Source organism: Crinia signifera, chromosome 5 (assembly GCF_055691185.1).
Source record: "Crinia signifera chromosome 5, ASM5569118v1, whole genome shotgun sequence".
In the NCBI taxonomy this organism is placed as follows: Eukaryota; Metazoa; Chordata; class Amphibia; order Anura; family Myobatrachidae; genus Crinia; species Crinia signifera.
In genome coordinates, this window is record NC_139221.1 from 77216274 (window position 1) to 77233005 (window position 16732).

The window sequence follows — 16732 nt, forward strand, 5'->3', positions numbered from 1 at the left end:
TGGCTGGGAGGCCCAGAAAATCGTGTAGCCCTGTTGAAATCTGGCCCAAACCCTGGCCAGCCACCTAACCACTTAATCACGTCCACTAAATCTACTCCCTAAGTAGGTGGCACCAAAGTAGGAAAGAATGGTATGCAGTCATTTACAAGGCAAAATCTGGTTGCAGCTTCAAGGGGTAATGATCATTGGGCAAAGTGTATGGAGGTCAAAGGAGATAGTTGAAGACTGGTGCTGGTACCCCAATCCCTTCTACTGCCCCTGTCGTCTTTGAGTGGCTTAGGGGTGAGAGAGGTAATGTAGAGAGCCAGTGGAAGGCGTTAGATGGACACTGTTGTGAACATTGTGTCACGACCACCATGGCTGCTACCCATACCTCCCATACTCTGGTGCTTACCTCCGCTGGCAGTCCCCAGGTTGCTGGGCTGTGTACTGTCGCGCTGTCACCTGCTGGTGACAGTGATGACATGCGCGCTGGTGACATGCGGGTACTGCCCGGCGTGGGGCCTGAGGCTCCATGATGCTCTGTGCCTCTGTTTGGGCCTTGCTGGACACACAGCCTGGAGTGTGCTGCACATGCTTCCTGCAGGCTGGGAACTGTCGCCGCCCCTAGGTGGCAGCCATCTGGTTTCTCCAATGGGACTGCACTGCCAATCAGCTCCAACCAATTGCAGTGCAGCCCTCCTGATAAATACTGACTGACTAGGTCTAGGAGTCAGTCAGTACAATGATGTCCTTCCCTAGACATCTGACTCCCTCCTGCTGACAGCGCTTCTGCCTGTCAGGTATCTCCAAGAGGAATACTTCTGCTTGCCTGCTGTACTCGACCATCCACCTGCAGGACCCTGCTGCCGCCTCTACGGTCCGGACAAGGTTAGCCCCCCCCAAAGGGGATCACCCTTTTCCTCAACTGACGGTCACTTTACCAGGCTGCAACCCTCCTGGTCACAGCTATTCAGGCCTGCTATTATTCCTTCCGGATTCCAACTTCCAATCATCCAATCGTCCAATCATCCAATCTTTCATTCAATTCTTCAATCATCAATCCAATAATCTTTCCAAGTATATTCTTCAGTTCGATTATTCAAGTTTACGTTTATTATCCAATCTACACTTCAAGCCATCTTCAGATATCAACCTCGTGCTCCACCCACTACGAACTTTACAATAACTTTTATATATCATTGACTTTGGTTATCGCATATCTTCAGTATTACCTTTGTGCCACTATTCATCTCCAGTATTACAGTATCTTTATTAAAACTGGTTTTCTTTTATCCAATTGCATCACTCCCTTCTGTCGTTTATGCAAAAACCTTACATCAAGGCACCTAGCCTCCGTTACACTCCAGCTGGTGCCACTGCTAGCATGACACACTGCAGGGACCCAAATGTGCCGCTGAGAATAAGCGTCTGCACTTGGAAGAAAGGTACCTGAGGTGGAGAGGGATGACATGGTGTGCCTTGTGCCGCAGCTTCTTCTTTGTAGGGTAGCTGTGGGTGTGTGTGTGCCGGAGCTGGAACTGGAAGCAGCAGGACGCACATATCCCCAATCCGATCACATTGACAACAATAACAATGTTGACATTCATAATGTTCACACCAGAATGTCTAGGTTGCCGATGTGATTCAACATGTCGACAGGCACCACATAAACACCACACCACATCAACATCCTGTTCACAATATCAACATCTGAAATGTTGCCATTTGAAATGTCAACACTCAGTATACCTGTTCCATAAGGTGGGTTAGGCATTAGAGGGAAGTTATGCTTCAAGTGGGTTAGGTATTAGAGGGAAGGTTAGGGGTAAGAATGAAAGACAGATGCAGAATCTGGGCTGCAGCACAGACCAAGGAGTGCATGGGGAGATTACAGAGCACATATACATATCAGCGCTGCCCAGTAATCAGCATAAGTTATTACAGTGTTAGCCCTCCTCCATGGCTGGAGCTCTGGAGCTGCTGCAGCTATGAGGACCAGGTAAGTGACCACTGGGCCATCATGTTAGGTTGACATGCCATGCAGAGGCGGAACTTGTGGGTGCTGGGCCCAGGTGCAAAAATATAATTTGGGCCCACTTCCTCCACCCCAGCCCAAGTTCACAATATAGAACACAACAGTGGGGTGACAGGGAGAGGCCAAGCGTGATAGGGAGAGGCATGTGGATAAAGTGGGTGACCAGGAAGAACAATGGGTTACAGGAAGAGGGTGACAGGGCAACAGTGGGCCCCTTAGACTTTAGGGGCCCCGGTGCACTGCACCTGCTGCACCAATGGTAGTTCCGCCTCTGATGCCATGCATGCAAACTTAATTAATGACCGCATGGTCAACATGCTATACTATTATTTTTTTAATAGCTTACTTTTTTTTTATAAAGCCAATAGTGTTTCCTAAGTATATACTTGCCATTACAATATCTATGTATCTTAATATAGGGTCATTTTGAAACAGCGCTCATATGTGTGTTATGGCATCACAGAAACAGATTAGGAAAGTCTATGATCGCTGTTTAGTAATGTTCAGCAGTATGCAGTGTGAGATTTATTTGTTACTAATGAAAATGAGACATAGTGCAAAGATATAAAAAAATAAAGAAGGATTATCTAGCTACAAAGCATTCGAGAAACACAAAAGATTCTCCTTGCCTATGGGGGAAAAAACAATATAAAATAATAAAATACAAACATGATGCAAAACTAATCTTTCAGTATTACTTTGGTTTAAAAATGTATGTATTCCGTTGTGTGCTGCGAGCTCTAGAGACAAATAATTTCAGTTTTCATAGAGACTTAATATTTTCAAAAAAAGTAAAGAGCATTTTGTTTACTTGACTCCATAAAGGAGCCGATGATTTACAAGTTTTCTCCAAGAAGACTTCTTCATTTAACCTTAATTATGGTATAAATAAACAAAGAGAGTGATGGACCGCAGGACTGTCTATGGGCCTGATTTAGAGATGATCTTTCTCAAATGGGCAAAACCATGTGCACTGCAGGTGGGGCAGATGTAACATGTGCAGAGGGAGTTAGATTTGAGGGAGTTGTTTTGTTTCTGTGTAGGGTAAATACTGGCTGCTTTATTTTTACTCTGCAATTTAGATTTCAGTTTGAACACATCTCTCCAGAATCCAGTGGCGGGTTTTACCTATGGGCTCCAGGTCAAATCCACCACTGTTTTCTGCCTAAGTGAAGCCAGATGCAGTCCAATGTGACTGGCAGTAACTTCCTATTGGAAGTCTGACCTGCCAGTCACCCAAGGCAGTCCCATTGTAAGGTGCTCCCTCCCTCCAAGACGCAGCTACATAGGCTGCTGAGCGGCACGGCAAAAAAACTGGGATCCAGGCATGCCCAGTACGAAGATGATACTGCGCATGTGCCGGACCCGGGGCCCCCAATATGCCTCTGGGGACTGTTGCAAAAGCAGCCCAAAGAGGCTGGGGGCCAGCGCATGCTCAGTACCGAAGAAGCTGCTGCGCATACGCCATCCCTACGGCAGGGACCGGTGACTGGGACCAGGATTGGCTGCAGTAGTGGCAGGGACCATGAGCACAACGGCAGCAGCAGAGGGGGGCCGCATCGTGGCAACCACCCTACTCCATAGAGGTAAGAGTCACCGCTGCCCAAATCTAACTCTCTCTGCACATGGACCCAGTGCACATGGACCCAATCACGCATTATAGTTTGCATGCGCGAGCCATCCATGCAAACACAGCCAGAGATGGATTCTTATCGCTGCCCCTTTGCAACTTGATTGACAGGTGGCCACCGGCATGCCAGCGTTTTCTGGGAGTGCCCAGAAAATGCAGAAGGGGCCAGGCCATTGGGATGGATGCTGATTTCAGCAGCTGCCTCAATCTCCCACGGCCTTCGTAGCACGAACAAGGGGGAAATACGTTCTATGGTCAGTAATTACGAATGTATTTCCCAGCCATGCACAGGGGAGATACACACTGGTGGAGCAGCATTTACCTTATAGCTGGGCTCTGAAGATTCCCAGGCCAGTGATCAGGTCTAAATCAGGCACACGGTTTTGTCAATTTGAGAAAGATTTGGCTTTTGCGATCAACTCTGAATCAGGCCCTATGTTACATGTATGCTTTACAGTGTGCAAAGATTTTTATCTAATTGATCTGTGAAGGGGATTCCAATTTGTACACAAAAGTCAACGGAGCAGCGATTACTGTACTTGCTAATCATTACAAGTGAAGCAGCTCCCTGTAAAATAAAAGAGATGCCCACCAGAGCCATTGCAAAGAACTCAGCAACTGCTTCCACTTCCACAGTATTGAAGCAGAAATCACACACAGAAGGAACATCAACTTCCCCAGTAGCCCTATGGTCATGGCGAGGTAATATTATGATTATCCTTTATTTATATGGCACCACAAGGGTTCGGCAGCATCTAAACAAGTACATAAATTACAGCCCAAGACAAAGCAAAACAATATGGTACTTTATAAACATTGCTGGTGGTCAGAGAACTCAAATAAGAAGCATGGTCACAGAAACCAAGAGTCATGTGCCACTGAAGAGAGCCTGGATTAGATGATAGTGGGCGAGATGTGCTAAGCCTTGAAAAGTGATAAAGTGGAGAGCGATAAATGATCAACCAATCAGCTTCTAACTTATGTTTCAAACGCAGCCTGCAACATGGCAGTTAGGAGCTGATTGGCATTTAATCCCATTTCAAGCTTAGTACATCTGTACCAGTATTAGAAGGGAAGCCACGAGGGAAGAGGGTCCCGCTTGTGTTTGGGTGTACATTCTTAATGCAGGGGGCAGATAGGCAGGTTTGACACAGAGGGTTATTCAGACCTGATCGCTGCTCTGCAAAATTGCAGAGCCCTGCAATCTGATAGCCTCCACCCTGCCAGAGTGAAATCCTGCTGCGTGCAAGGATCAGCAAATAGATGCAAAGCCATTTGCAACTCATTCACCATCAAATGATTGTTTCAGTGTGTGTAGTCTGCGCATAACCCGGAACATACTCTGCCTGTGCGATAGAAACAGGCTAATCAACCCCAGAGCTCATGTCACATGACCTCTCTGAACATTACTGTGCTCACCTGTATTTTCTATGACACTCCCAGAAAATGGGCGGTTACCACCCCAAAAGCCAGCTGTGATCAGAAAATATGCTTGATTATTTTTGCTGAATGGCCTTGCGCCTGCGTGCTACGATCTATACACATGTGCAGTCATTTGCTAATCGGCCACCTAAGGGACAATGGCTTAGACTGAGAGAGTGCTGGGTTTAGTGAAGAAGTGGGTCTTTGGTGGGAAGCAATCAGTTGAAGGAGAGGCATCATTAGTTTGAGGAGCAATGAGGGTCAGCGGGACTGCGAAGGGAGATTACACACATTTCCATGGTTCTGCAGGCATATGTAAGCGAAGTTTATTATCACATAATCTTAATTAAATGACAAATTGTGACATATTTAGGCCTCCAACCATTAAATAAAACAACTTACCAGTGAATATTTTTTAGTATCATACTGATTTGTGAAGTTGTGTTTTTAAACTGTAATTCAGCACCCACAGCAGTGGTTCCTAATCTGGGTGCCTTGGGGGGCTTGCAGGAGTGCCCCGGTATGGTGGTCCATGACCAATTAAAATTATTAATGACCAATATAATAGGAAAAGTGTGGAGAAACAGATATGAAGCCTGCCCATTACCACATAACTGACACAAAGGATGAGATCTAAACACTATTTACTATTTCACATTTAATAACTTTTTTATGATTTTATCAATGAGAAACTTTTGTCCTAGGGGTGCCATGAAAATTTCTGATGTTCAGGGGTGCCATGATTCAAAAGTGTTTGGGAACCCTTGCCCAACAGAATTCATGGGTGAGCTAGCATGGTTTTATGTAACACATGCATTGTTAGATGACTCAAATTAGTGGGGAAATTATTCTAAATTACAACAAGTATATTTCTTTTTCTTTCTTGTTTTTCTTTTTCAGGTCCTTCACATGTGCTGTCACTGCCATGTTCCTCCCCACCAGCACCTCTGGTCCCACCAACTACAGTGCTAGTGGCGGGAGTGCATAAGAACACCCTCTCCTGTCATAAAACTTATAAAATCTCATGTAAGCTGCTTCTATTGGACACTGAACAAGGGAGATATTAAGAGGACCTATGATTTCACAGGTAAGATGCTTATAATTTAACCAGAAATCACATAACATAAGTAATACACACATACATTTGCAGTATGAAAATCAAAATACCCTCCCACCCTCTTCCAATGTGTTAATCATATTAATTTCTATTAACCCCACCCCTGCGTTTCACTCATAAGTGAGTATTGTATTGGAATACTCCATATCATCCATATAACGCAAGTCATATTTGTACTGTGTGGAAGTTACTGGGATGATCTATGTACTGTATGGTGATTACTATAATTCCCTTTGTACTGTGTTTTTGTTCTGCGTACTATAAGATGGTTATTCAGATTTTCTGCATCTATTTCGGTATACTGTGGGGGAATTTACTAAAATGAAATGGCTACGAATATGCCTATTTGTAGCCATTTCTGGCCTTCCGTAAATTTGTATATTTCAAATTTAATATGGCCAATATACAGCCATTCGTATTCCAGGTGCATTCATATTTCTATTCAGGAATACAAATGTATACGCCGGCAAAAAAATATGAATAAGAATCACCATTCATGTGAATAGTGATTCCAAATGTACTATCCAATTGACCTGAAAATACAGCTGGAAAATACTCATTTTACAGCCGTATTTGCCAGAAGCCTGCACAGATCAGTCAAACCCGTGCAGGTTTCAATGTGTAAAAATAGGAAAAAAAATAAGTTTAAAAACCTCACGTGTGGTTCCCCTGCCCGGCAATTACCAGTTTTTAGAATTTCACGGGTCAAACTGAATAGGGGATCCCTGGAATTTCTAAAACCAACAGAGGCAAGTCCTGGTTCCCAAAATATGGGAAACAACATGAGTGAAGTCAAGTGAATATTTTATCATGTAATTCTGCTGGTTGTTTCTTTTGCCAACCAACTTTTAAACATCTTGCATGATGATACTATGCCATTAAGTTTCTACCATAAAAGGATCCCTGACCTAAGCTCCACAGTCTCCAAAAATTCTTCATCCAGCTCTGCCCAGTGTTCAGATGCAAGAGGAACTTTAAGAAGTCCTTTAAACACAACCAGTTAAATCACAATTCACATGTGTTCAGTTAGATTTATTCTACCCGTATAACTGCAATTGGAAAACAAATGAGAAGAACCAGAACACATTGTTGTATACTCTAAACTGAAATTTGTTATGTGAACTAATGAGGTTAACAGACCATGGGCAGTTATTGTCCAATTGGAAAACACTTCTTAATGCTTTCAAATCAATTGAAAATTTATTTGGAACATTTTTAATGTAGATCTAATGATGACTGTCATAAAGGTGCATCTTTTTCCAATGTATCTAATACCCCTTTCACATCGCACTTTTAAAACGGTATATTGCCGGGGTTTTTTTTCCCATTTTAAAACGTTTAAGATTGCAGTGTGAAAGTGCCAAAGTTGATTTACCGGTTAAAGTTAACCGGTATTTCAACACGGTTAAAAAGCAGAGTCCTACACGTTTTAAAGCCCTTTTTTTGGCAGTTTGAACAGCTCTATTTCAATGGCTTGAAACGTGTCCCTTGGGGGTTAAACTGGTTGAATGTTTGAATGGTATTAAATGATTTTTAAAACGGTTTTCACCTGCAATGTGAAAGGTCTCAAGGCACAGACCCGTTTTAAAGTCCCATTTAAGAATACCGTGTCATTACCCATTTCTGCAATGTGAAAGCAGTATAAAATAACTGATGCTGTTTTGAAGGCAAAGGGTGGTCAAACCAAATGTTGATTTGATTTAGCTTTCTCTTCTGTCCATTTACTTTGCATTTTTTTAATTGATATAAACTATTAATACTTCTATATTTGAAGATATTTTGCACAGTATTGTAAATATATATAAACAAATAAAGTTCAGGTCAAGATAGGCGGCAAATTATTGTGGATTTGTCCATATTAGGTACAGCTGGTAGGGTTTTATCTGAAGAAAGAAGGGGTCTGGCACTTCAGATACATATCTTGAGTTTTATAAATATATTGTAGTATTCCATGTGAACAGCAACTTTGAGAATCTACAAAAGTCCCTTAAGAGAACTGTCAATGTTAGCAGTGATAATCTTGCCAGCACAAGAAGTGATTACATTTATCCTAATTTTAATGTATTCTGTTATGAGATAAACTAATTTACCTTATTTGTTAATTTGCTTTAAAACAATCAAATTAACTACAATATCATAAGAATGATTTTGATTTACAGCAATGATTTATATAATGAGGGAAAATACAGCATCTTATACCTCTAGGACAGTGGTTCCCAACCTTTTTTCTCTCCCGTACCCCTTGATTAGGCTTTTCATTGATGAGTACCCCCTCCTCTCAATTTAAAATATAGACAGTACGAGTGGAGTGGAGTGGAAGTGAGCGGTATGCGTATCCTTATGCATGTCCATATATTAAGGAGTAGCGGACAGGAATCATGCCCTTCCGTGTCTGCCCGCTGTTTGTGTACTGTCTCCAGGGTTCCCACTAACACCTGTAGGATTAATGCTGCTGCTTCCTGCACCTGTGTCAGCGCAGGGCAGATGATTACTGATGTCTGAGGGTAGCATGGGAAGCTCCCATTGGATTGCTGGTCAGGCAAAAGCACAATCAGACGCTGATGATGCTGATGACGCTGAAGACAGAACCATAAGTGACAACATAGTTCTTCTCCATGGCAATGGGTCTTCTTCTGCCATCAAAATACTTTTTTTTTATCTTCCGCCATTACCAATATTATTTTCAAGTACCCCCAACTGGTCTGCAGAGTACTAGTACCCCAGGTTGGGAACCACTGCTCTAGGAAATAGAGACTATTTCCTTTAAAAAATGCTTAGTTTATAAATATACTGGCTACAAATACTGATGTCTTATATTTCTATAAGGTCAAAGAAGGTATTTGAAGTTTTTGTCCCTGATACCATACCATACCAAACCATAATCTTATTCACTATACTAGATTTAATTCTATGGGCGGTATTGAAAGGTTTCTGAGGCTAGGGTGGTTTGTGTTCGGTGAGGATCGCCGAAAACAAGCCATCCTTGCCATCTTACCCCCTCGCCCTATCCTATGTTCCTGGGGAATTCTCGCCGTCAGAGGACGGTGAGGATTCCCCCAAATGGCGAGGTTCGCCACTAATGAAGTGAGCCCTGCTGCATATAGAGGCGACCCTCGCCATTTTGACAGCCGCTCTCTCCATTTCCACCTGATGGAGAAAACAGCAAGGTGATAACGGTGAGTGCAGGGGGGTCAGTTGAGTACTGACCCGTGAGCTGTGTTGACGAGCTATCTGCACTGCTTGCTGTCCCAGCTCACCAAAGGGCATTGAATATACCCCTATGTGTTGGATCTAACTCTTAATGTGTCTTAGGGCACTTATTCAGCACTTATTTGCACTCCAAACGTAAGAAGGAAAATTAAGAACATATTTAACACAGGCAAAGAGCATTAGTGACTAATGCGTGTGGACAGTGGTATGCAGCCGAATTTTGCTTAATACAGGAGATATTCTGTGGGCAGAGTCATTTCCCGACGATGTACACACTAGTTCAGGGGTTCCCAAACTGTTTTGAATCACGGCGCCCTAGAGCATCAAAATATTTTCAAGGCACCCCTAGGCCAAATGCTTCTTATCGAGAAATTCAGAAAGAAAATATTAAAGTAAGTGCATTGTGTTTATATGTCCCAGTTATGTGGTGAGGGAAAGGATTTGCTCCTGTTTGTCCACATATATTAAGATTGGCAGCCACAAGCACTGGTTTTGCCTGGTACATTGACCATAAATAATATGAATTGATCCTGGTCCAAAACCCAAGGCACCCCTGCAAGTGTTCTGAGGCACCACAGGGAACCTAGGCACACCGTTTGGGAACCACTGCACTAGTTATGTGGGGGGGGGGGTTGTGAGCTAATTAAAGTATCACAGTATATTTTTGGGATTGTGGGTGGAAGCTGGAGAACCCAGAGAAATATCCACGCAAGCACTGGGAAAATATACAAACTCCCAAAAAAACATAACCTCAGTTCTTTGAGTTTTTTCTTGCCCAAACCTCTTAAAGGCATACCAGTTGGCCAATTTCTGCTTGCAGCATCTCTAAACTTCATTAACAGGCATGCTTCATGGGTATCTATTCATTCCAAGAGCCACTGATTTGAGTTCTCTCTCTCTCTAAGCTTTCAATATTTGGTACTTATGTAATGTCTGGGCTCCCGTTTTTCTTATGAGACCGCGTTCCCTCGCCACGCTTCGGGCACGGTGGCTCACTGTGCTCGCCACACTATATAAAATCAACTCCATGCATAGTTGGATAGTAGGGGTATGAAAAAATGGGGTGCATTTAACATGGGAGCCCAGATAATACATAAGTACCCAATATTTTTCAGAAAGCATACAAACATTTCCTATGCATATAATCAAGGACAAAATAAGAAATCGAGACATTATCCATGGGTGTTCCTTCACGGAAGAAAGCTCCTCAAAGGTTACACATAAAATGCTTGTTCCTGTTGCTTCCTCTGAGACATATACAAATAATAATCACAGTTATTTTCTACATTATCAAAGCCAGCCAGCAAAGGTGGAGAAGGGAGGATAAGCTCCATTACATAAAGACTGGTTCTGAACATACATCAGGTCCACATATCGATTCTCCACTGGCCTCTCCAGGTGTATCATTTCCCTCTGAATCTTTTTTTGGCATACTGTAATATTGTTGGGCATTGAAACCAGGGTGAACAATGTCAATATGTTCCACTAGCACAGACTGAGATTCACCCTCCATAGAGGACTTTCATTTCGGACTCTGCTTAGCTGGCTTACTCAGGGCTGGTGCTAGGCACCGGAGCGCCCCAGGCGAGGCTCACCTGCTCCACCAGGGGGGGGTCCGCGATGCGGCCGCCGTGCTGCTGGGGGGGTGCGATGCTGCGGGCGTGCTGCACGATGTGGCCGCCGTGCTGCTCAGGGGGGGGGGGTGCGGGGGAATCACTCACCGAATAGCTGTGAGTAAGTGCTTGGCAGATGCAGCTTCCTTCCTCCGGCTCTCCTCTGCTGGTGCGGTAACTTTCCCGCTGCTGCTTCTGGCCTGTAGCTCACTACCGCCCTCCAGTGGCCGGTGCAAATGCCTAAACCTGCCTAGTGGTGGCACCAGCCCTGGGCTTACTAGCTTCAAGTTTCTGGTCTCTGCTAAGGTGCCCATAAACTAGGCAATTCAAATGCGATTTGGGCTCTTTTCATGCAATTGCAGAGATCAATCACATGAAAGGTGTTCAAATCGTATCTGATTGACAGCAGGTTTGATGTGATGTGTGGTCCCGTGCTCATTACAGCGGAGCATGTAACTCGCACCGGGTGCAGAAACGATCTGTTGGATTGCTTCCGAAATATGGGACGGCATGCGATATATCGTGTGTGAAAGGACCGCACATGATATATACCATGCAATCCAGCTCACGGGGGAATAGGGGGTAACTTTTCCACTCGGTAAAGTAACCCTAATGTATTGAAAACCAGCTTTAGAGTTTCTGTTTCTTGTACAGTATCAAGCCAGAGTACAGGAGGATACTGTTTACACTTACACTCATCTTTGTGAGAGGAGACATCCTGGTGCACTAGCAATATTAGCACAATACAAAAATACAAATATTATTCCCATGCTAATAGTTTTTATACTCCCTCATAATTTATTGCACACAAACATCTGACTGAAAATAGTAATGATACTGTACACAGTATATGTAAAGTGTCATAAAGATTTTGGACACTAGGTGGCAGATATAGATATAGTAGTAGATAGATGTGATGGGAGTAAAAAACAGATTTATTCCCTATTTCGCATGATGTTTCTCTAATATTTCTTTTAGGGTTATCCAATTAGATCACCCGTAAAAAAAAAAAAAAAAAAAAAAAATTTCTCCCAAAGCACACAGGTTCAGTCACATCTGTGTGTTTTCAGCCACCACAGCCCCATTTTCGCATTAAAGCTGAACTATTTCCAGGAATTTGGTTTTGCCTGCCTGAGGGAGGTGAAATAAAATCCCTGACAGCATGCTCCGGTTTATCACGGCTAATATGAAAACCCCGAGCGAGGTAATTATAGGGGTACATTTACTAAGGTGGGAGTTTTTAGAAGTGTGAGAAGTTGCCCATTGCAACAATGTAATTCTAGCTATTATCCTCTAGAAGGTGCTATAAAATTATAAGAAGAATCTGATTGATTGGTTGCTAGGGTCAACATCTCACACTTCTGAACCTCAAATATTTTTGGAGAACAAATGAAATAGTGACACTTTTGCTTCCTAATGGTTCAATGTACACAAACTCAATCATCATTATTGTCAACTTAATGATGGCAAAGTGCGTATAAAAAAATCTTTAAATGAATCATTATTTAAAAATAAAACATGTACAGCCCCATCCTCCAATTACTTGAACCAGAAGCTTCAATTAGAAGAGAACAAACAGCAACTAAGTTCCCTGAAAGAGGCATAATCAACATTAGGTTAGACTGGTCTGGCCACACTATTTAAGGGAAATCTTTAGCATTGTTATATAATCAGTGGTGCATTTTACGTATGGGCTGCAGGACTGTAGCCCCCAGTAACATCTGCCACCCAGCTCATCGTTAGTGAAGTCAGATGCAGTGCGTGAGACTGCACTGGCTCCACTGTGACTGAATTTGATTTCCTATTGGAAGTCCTATCTGTCAGTCACCTGTGTGACATTGGAAGGTGTTCCCTCTTTCCAGGCCTGTCAGTATGGGTTGCTATAGACAGAAAGCTAGCTTCCTGTTGGAAGCCACTTCTTGTCTTACCATGCAGCCCTAGCCAGCATCTATGGGCTGCAGTCATTGCAGCCCATAGAAGCCAAGCTATTGAGCATGCTACCGGTGAAACAGCCCATAGAAGTCAGGGTTTTGCGCATGCAACAGCCCAGGGGCCTGTCAGTTGCATTGACAATGTGTCAGGACTAGAAGTTCCCCTCCTATCAGGTAGGAGCTGTCATGATAAAATATATCAAATATATGATAAAAATGTAACTTGTAAGTAAGAACAATATAATTATTACAACTAGGAAAGCCAATCCATTGGCTATTCTATCCTAGGACTCAATATTGAGAAATGCAAAATCCCTGGATTCTCAGGATTCTAGGATTGGCTTCCTTAATAAAAAGAACACCCAGCCAACCCACATATTTACTTACATGTGCGGGTGCGACCAGAAGCCGGGCAGGTGTGGCTGGTAACGGGGCCGGTGGACAGGGGGCGGCCAGGAGCCAGGGCGATGCGGCCGCAAGCAAGTCCAGCAGACGGAAGAGAGGTGGGAAGAGTGGCTGTGCGGCCTGCGCAAATTGACCTCTGACCACATTATGCTGCTCAGACGCTGCCTGGCATTAGACTGCACATGCGCAGTCTAATTCAGAAATCCCGGAATTGGAAACTCCAATCAGGGGATTGAAATATCGGCAATTTTGGGGCCAAATGATCTCAATCCTGGGATTGGCTAACCTAATTTTAATATATACAAAACAATGTTTGAATGCACGTATGTAATGTGTAATAAAACAATAGTGATGCAATAAAAGAACCATTGACACTTTGTAGAGTGTGGTTTTTTTTTTCACCCAAATATTACAGAATTTCTAGGAGATATTCTTAATCTAATGTCAGTTTGCATGACTCTATCTAGCATCGAATCAATGTGAGGGAAGAGTTGTTGAACAAAGATTAGTTATTTTAACATACTTAGCCTCAAGCTGGAGAGGTTTAGTAGAGATATAACAACAGCCTAAATGACAAAATGGACTGAACAGATTTATTAACCCATAATCAAAATCTAGATATTTGCAAAGGAGCTCTACTGTATATGTGTGTTTCTAGCCAGAAAAAAATGCATGTAGGTAACATACTTTTTGTTAGTTATCGTAATTTTGATCATCTCCTTCTAAATCATAATCAATCAAATGTTAGTGTTCCTGTCTTGTTTTCAAAAATGCAACAACTGGTTGCTTGGATGACTTGACTTGACTCACTTTCAGCTGTGCAGGTTGCTTGGATGACTTGACTTGACTCACTTTCAGCTGTGCAGATATAGACAATAAAAAAGAAAAAAACATTTTATACAGATTGAGAAATATCATCTTGTATTGCAAGTGAATGCATATCATTGAAGTCAAGGCTAGGGCACAAAATATTAGAGATAACTTTAGTTTCATTATTAATATTTCTATTATCCTTAATTCATTTGGGACCCCAAGAGATCTTCAGTGCCCAATTTCAAAGTACATAAACCAGTAAACAAAACAGGAAACAGTGACTTACAATTGAATACAATAGATAACAAGTACAGGGTACAGTATATAAAAATACTGTAGCTTCATCAGCAGAAAGCTCTGAAATAAGTATCAGTGTGGCATAAAAAGGCAGGATTTGGTGCTATCAAAGATGGTCAGAAAAGGAAAAGCACATGAGAGAAGAGAGCCCTACTCATGAGAACTTACATTTTTCACACTCGAGAGAGATTGTGGACCTGGCTCAATTTTCTGGTTTTCTGCTGTAATGGAACAAGGAACATGGAAGCTAGCTGGCTTGATATACTGTGTAGATTACTAACACCACAGAAACAGGAACCAGCATTTGACAGGACCAGGAATAAGGACAGGGGCATAACTAGAATTTTGTGGGTCCCATAGCAAAATCTTGAAAGAAAAAAGAGTAAAGGGAGTGAGAGGCAAAGAGGGTGTTGTAGAGGAAGAGAAAGAGAGAAATAGAAAGGAGCGAGAGGGAGAGAGGGGGGGTTCATGAAAAAAAAGAGAAAATAAGAGAAAGAGAAGCACAAGAGAAAGAGTGTCAAAGAGATAGGGGGAATGGAGTAAAAAATAAAGTTAGCATGAGAGAGAAAATGCCAGGGAAGAAGGGAGAGATAAAGTAGGAAGTTAGAGAGTGTCAGGGAGAGAAAGAGGGAGAAACAAGAGAGAGAGTGACAGCGAGAATGTCAGGGAGAGGTAGGGAAAGAGAGAGGGAGTCAGGGAGAGGGAGATGGTGCAAGGTATTGAAAGCTATAAAGGAAGAGACCTAGACCTGTGAAAAGATGGGGAGAGAGGGAGACAGTGTCAGGGAGAGAGAGATAGAGAGAGAGAGAGAGAGAGAGAAAGAGAAGGAGGGAGAAAGTGTTGGGGGGAGAGAGAGAAAGTATCGGAGAGAGACAAAAAGGAGGGAGAGAGTGTTGGATAAAGAAGAGACAGTGTCCTAATGTTTAGGGCAGGGGTGTCAAACTCAAATTCATCAGGGGCCGCATCAGCAGTTTGGTCACCCTCAAAGGGACGGTTGTATCTGTAGGACTATGGCCCTTATTCTGATCGGTGCGGCCCGATCAGAAATATGCGGTGATGTCCGTCTTTGCGAATCCCCGCCTTCCATACGGATCGCCACCTCCGTCCGTATGCGGATATGTGGCGGCCCGCATGAATGTGGACGGGGATACGCCTCCTCCATGGTGGGAGCAGCCCCTGCATTCGATGGTCGCCGAACATCGAATGCAGGGCCGCACGCTCCACCAGGTCCCGCAACACAAGACCACACGGACACTTGTCCGTGTGAAATCTTGTATGGGGGCGGGCAGCTGACATCCGGCGATGTCAGATGCCCGCCCCGTACCCACGCGTCACGGCCTCATTACCATGCATACGCCCCGCGTTTGCATGGGAACGCCCATGAAACGCGGGGCGTATGCATAGGGTAATGAGGATAAGTAGCCCCTCACGCCCCTCTACGCCCCCTGTGCGGCGTATGAAGAATCCATGCGGCGAATTCGCCTGCACATGCGCAGAGTGACCTCTGCACATGCGCAGACGATAAACATCGGCGGGCCGTACGCAAGCGGGAATATCCGCACCGATCAGAATAAGGGCCTATGTGTCCATTCTTTTTTATCATAATAGTGTCCTTCATACAAGTATGTCCCAAATAATACCACTGTAACTCAGCAGTAGCATTTCCCTCCTGCTATTGCTGTGAACTGCAGTGCATTAGGGCACACGCTGCCTGCACAGGGGTGCAGCACTCAGTCTTAGGGCATATGTCCTGCTTATTATCATGGGACACAGCAATTAATGATGGGCTGCAATGTGCCAGTGCACACACACACATACATAGGCAGAGAGTTTGACACTTACCCGCTCTGATGCGTCCACTCCAGTCTGAGCTGCTCCACCACCAAGGACACAGCTGCGCTCTCACACAGGTGCATTTCCCCCTCCCTCCTGTGGGTAGCGCTCCTCGCACTATCTATCCAGGAGTGGGGGGCAGCGTGCTCCCGGTCACTGTGCAGTGCACACTCAGCAGTAAGTGACCTGGAGCGCACAGCAGCAGCAGCACCATTCACCACGACGGACCTGCTCTTTCCTCTCTCTGGCTCCTATACAGCAGGTGGGAGCGGAGGAGGGGTTGACGACCGGCGGCACTGCGCTAGAGGGCAGACGTTCTCTGGCTTGTAGGCTGCCGCGCATGCGCTGAAGAGGCGGCTTTCTTGTTTTTGTGGCCCACCCCTAAGCAGTTCTGCCATATCTGCTGTTTGCTTGCATACATACATGCTGGTAAGTATAACTTTG